The sequence below is a fragment of the Aplysia californica genome, unplaced genomic scaffold (genome assembly GCF_000002075.1).
Source record: "Aplysia californica isolate F4 #8 unplaced genomic scaffold, AplCal3.0 scaffold00179, whole genome shotgun sequence".
Lineage (NCBI taxonomy): Eukaryota > Metazoa > Mollusca > Gastropoda > Aplysiida > Aplysiidae > Aplysia > Aplysia californica.
This window is the reverse complement of record NW_004797449.1, coordinates 354,074-358,962: the sequence shown is the minus strand read 5'-3', so window position 1 is coordinate 358,962 and position 4,889 is coordinate 354,074. Positions and strand designations below refer to the sequence as shown.

At 42.2% G+C, this 4,889-nt stretch overlaps 1 protein-coding gene across 1 annotated transcript in view; it reads left to right on the top strand.

The window, feature by feature from the left end:
- The window catches only part of LOC101853162 (metabotropic glutamate receptor 5-like), a 50,108-nt gene that overhangs the window by 480 nt on the left and 44,739 nt on the right, over positions 1-4,889 (top strand). The gene's annotated exons all lie outside the window — the stretch shown is intronic.

Below are 4,889 nucleotides of genomic sequence, written 5' to 3'. Positions count from 1 at the left end.
ACCCAAAATAAAATGTTTTGGAATGGTGAAAACGTTTTTACGTACAACAAAGCTGACTTTTCGTATACTTCCAAGAGCTTGGAATCTTTTTTTTAATTGTAGATGTTTTTACAGCCCCATCGACACAATTGAGATTATTTAGGAGGCCGGCTTCCGATCCTGCATGACAGGGCCAATTTGGGTTGAGAGGGATTTAACATCTCGACAGAAAGGCCGAGATACTTGATAATTTGTTGTCTCACAAATCAGGGGTCGAGCTCGGGTTCTCTGAATGCGTTGAGCAAATCGCCTAACAGCTACATCACAGAAAACTGAAACCGGTTCGTTTACATCTTCGAGCGTAGAGTCAATGCCAAAAGTATAGCACAGATGTTTGATTCTTAGCCAAAACGGAAGCATTACATAATTTGTGTGAAGTTTGCAATGTCCACGTTACATCGTTACTTGTGACGCTGAAACTCAAATCCTAACAAATGAAGTGTTGATCCTATCGTTACCGTACATTCAGAGACATATTGTTGCACCATTGATAAGAATAAAAAAGACGTTGATTGAATGCTCAAAATCTGCTGTATTAATTGAAGTATATAATGGGCCAACTGTTCAGATGTACTCAGCCCAAAAAGTATTTGTTTAAATTACAGTTTCTTATTTGTGTGAACGGTTTCTGCTGACTTCATAACTTCTATTTTGGCAATGCTGATTTTTTATCTGGTACTCTTTGCACTTTCCGTTTTGACTATTTGTATGTTCTTGCAAGCTGTCGTGTTTGTATTTATGATGCTCTGGTCTTTGGCGAACAGGAGTCCATTTGCTCTGTTGTTGTTATTATATATGTTTTTGACTGTTTGACGACTCCGTGTGTAATAAATAGAATCGGGGAGAGCAAACATCTTTGTCTAACTTCTGACAGTACTGGAAACAAGTCAGTGAGTACTTCTGTTGTTTTACGGCACAAGAATGTTCTCATAAAGAGCCATGTCGTTTTTTTTTTTTAAAAGTTGGCTTTCACTCCAGACTCCACCAAATAGGCTTGCATGCTCGGAAAGCTGCCTCCATCTTGGCACGGGTTATGCGTGCAAACTCCATAAAATCCCCAACTCTCACATGTGATTCATAAGGACTCTCTTTGTCTTCTCGGCTCATTTCTAGCATTAGACTGGCATTGCAGCAAATTTTCAAGGGTCTGGATCCTTAGATCTACTCTTGCGTCTCTCTTTCAAAAAAATCTTCCATATTGTCCTCGTATAAGAAACGTTCAGAAACCAACAAAAATTTAGTGGATATTTAACGTTACAATATGACATTTGAACTTTACAACGGTATCACATTCAAAAATGAAAATTATATACAGATGACGCCATAATGAAACGCTGTCGATTGTACATTAGTTGAAGTGACAATGTGGCATTTGATGTAACAATATGGCATTTAAAAATACCAGGTGTGCACTTATAATCGGGAAAAACAACTATACAACTCCAACTTAATAAACACTACCTTCTGAAATGACATAATATAGGGAATCATTCCCTGTCTCGCGAAATGTCGTTTTAATGAATGCAAGTATTTATCATTGGACTTTGTTTAACTAATCGCTACTCTGGAATTACAAAATCGATCTGCTCAGTACCTAGTTTTGAAAGATTTGGCTTCGAACATTTTGGAGTTCACGACATATAAAGCTTTTTCGAATGCACATTTTTGAATATCTTGATAACGACTGCAAATAATCTTTAGATTTTAATACAGTAGATAGGACTTTTGGTTTCTGACCTCAAGGTCTTAGTAATGTAAAACGCCCCAAAAATGTCAGATAGAACATTGAAATTTTGAGGTGGCATAATGTCGACATGGTTCAACAATAGCGAACCGGTGTTTGTGGTTGGGTGGGGTGAGGATGATAGTGATGGTTTGGGAAGGGGTTAAAGGTGGGAACTAGGCCATCAGAGCATGCTATAAACATTTGACTCTGCTATGGTCAAGCTCTGGCTCCATGGATCCTTGACTTGCCTTGAGCGACCGCGGCAATTAATGTCTTGTTCAGACGGACGTCTCATTGGTTATTGATGAAGAAACAAAGAGTGGCGATTATGGAGCCCATGAATAAGATCATCATCATCACAGAGTGGCTGATCTCAAGCAGACATCGGCAATCATGGTTCTCCATTCATTTGTCCGCTTGGATGGTCCAAAAATATCACATGTGTTCTCCCGTCTCCTATCCGTTCAGGTTTTCCAAATAAGTTTCTCTGGGTACGCCACCGCCTCGTTTGCCTTCTATCATTCCAGTGAGAGCAAACTGTCCAAAGCTCTTATGTCAAGTCAAATGTCCTAGAAATCGTAGCTTTGTATTTGTCGCTTCCAAATGTGTCTGAGCACAAAGCGGCCCACCTGGACTTCTTTCATTATTTCCTCGTTTGATGGCGGCATAAAAGGGGGAAATGATAATAACGTTCTGAAAAGACTCGACGCCACAGACCCACAATCTTTAGAAGCGTGAACGCTTTCGTGGATCCGAGAGAGCCATACCGAAAACCGAACACCACAGTGTAAGGTGTTAAACAAATAAAAGTTGGTGGCGTTTTCGCACCCTCATCAACACAGTTTAGATCATTTAGGAAGCAGGCTTCCGACCCTGTTTGTCAGCAGGGCCAACCCGGTCTTAGAGGGATACAATGTTTCAGCAGAGAGACAGAGGTACTCGGTAAACATTCTTCTAGAAATCAACAAAACTGATCGGTGGATTGAGAATGAGACTGGACGAGTGACTGCTTTTGAGCTTAGTTTTAGTTAGAGTTTTACGGTACTAGAAACACAAATAGGCCATATTATAAATGCTAACGATTAGAGGTGTTACTAGAGATGTACGTTAGGAAAGAAGGATGAAACCACACTAGAGCACTTTTGTGAAGACGTTATTTAAAACCATTGATTAAAGGCACAAAAAATGTGTAAATTTGCGGTTCCCAAGGACACTAAAGCTTTGGAAGTCATCAAGCTCTAGCGGCCATTATCTCCAGGTGACCCCTCCCACTTGAATCGCAGATATCTCGACATCTATTCAAGATATATGGGTATTTTTTCGTTTTAAAACAGGATAAATGAACAGGGTTTATGTAATACCAATAACCCCGTGTGCCCTAACATTGACATGCGCTTGATTCCGCCGTGTCGAGACACATTGGGTGGTAACCTGAAGTCAGAGAAGTACAAGGGCTCAAACCAATGGCACTCTCGTCACGTGCTTCTAGACTTAGCTACCCTACAGAACATTAGACACATACGGAACCCTCAAATTGACCAGTTGTGTAAACTGTCCGATCAGGAATGTTATAGAACCTATTTTTTGTGGGTTCCGCTGGGCTTGTGGACAAAATGGGTTCTGTGTTCCAGTCCAGTGATTGACCATGAGGGTGAAATACAACCCAGCACGCGACAAAAGAACGTTGTAATCAGGTGCTCATCAATTTTTGACCAAAGGGAGTTATTGCACGTTTGACTTGCTTATGATGGAAATTACCTTCTATCTTGAAAAGAAGTCGAGATTTTACAGTTTGATAGAAGTAGGGGTCGCCTGGTGTCAGAGGTAAAATTAGCGATAAAATGTCCGCCAAAGTTTGGTGACTTCCCAAGCTGTAGTGTCCTTGTAATCTATAAATTATCCCCCCCCCCCCCTTTGATCAAGGTTTCTCAGTAAAAATTCACACAGAAAAACATTGTATGTTGCTAAATGGACATACCAGACGTTGACCCCAAAATTGAAAAACAAAAACAAAGCAAAAACTTCGAAAAAAATGTCGGTTTCCTCGATTTCATTACTTTGACGAGCGCCTGAATTCCCCACAATGACACACATGACATTTGCGATACAGTGCAGTGAGTGATCAAGAGGAAAAATCATCGGGCATCTGTTAAACTATGCTAAGCCGAACATTTTAACATTTCTTTTTTGTTTGGTTCCTTAATCTGTGATATCATTGCCCCAAAAATATTTTGTCAAAGTTCAAATTTCAAATGTTGAACAAAAACCATAACAAAACACACACACACACACACACACACACACACACACACACACACACACACACACACACACACACACAACACAAGCCAACTCTCCCCTTTTCCCAAGGCGCCATTTCTTCTCAAATAAAAAGAGAGGAAAGCCAAAAAAAAAGGGAACAGAAAAAAATAAAATAAAAGCAAGGCGGGGAAGAAGATAGAAGACGACGGAGAAATGGGTCGATTGGTCGATAATCCAGCAACACACACGCACGCGCGCACGCGCACACGCGCACACGCACGCACGCACGCACGCAGACACGCTCACTAGGCAGTCATAAAACTAGCTCTTCCACAGGGCTGCTGGCCACAGCGTTCATTCCCCGGTTGCGAAAAATCATTAGCGGCGTCCATTTTTTCCCTGCGCGCCGGGAAAAGGGGGTGTTGGCTTCCAGCTACAAGTGCTGACGTCACTGGGGTGGGCGGAGCCTCGCGATAAGATTGGAAGGTCGCAGTGTCAGCCCTGGTGGATTGATTTCTTCACGATAGGCCCACGGTAGACAGAGCTAAAAATAGCTGGCCACAAAACCACAACAGGCGTCGTTGAGCTATGAGTGACTGGAAGGTACTAGAGCCACGGAAGGCTACTATTGAAAACAGCTGTTGACATATACACAGGGAGACGGGGGGGCAGGTAGCGAAGGTAGGAGAGATGGAGAGAGCGAGAGAGAGAGAGAGGTGGAGAGATGGAGAGAGGGAGAGAGAGGGGGATGGAGATGGAGAGAGAGAGATGGGGTTAGTGGACGGAAGCCCAGGTTTGCTGCAGTTGCGACCCACACGGGGTTTTATCGCTCTCTCCACACACACACACACACACACACACA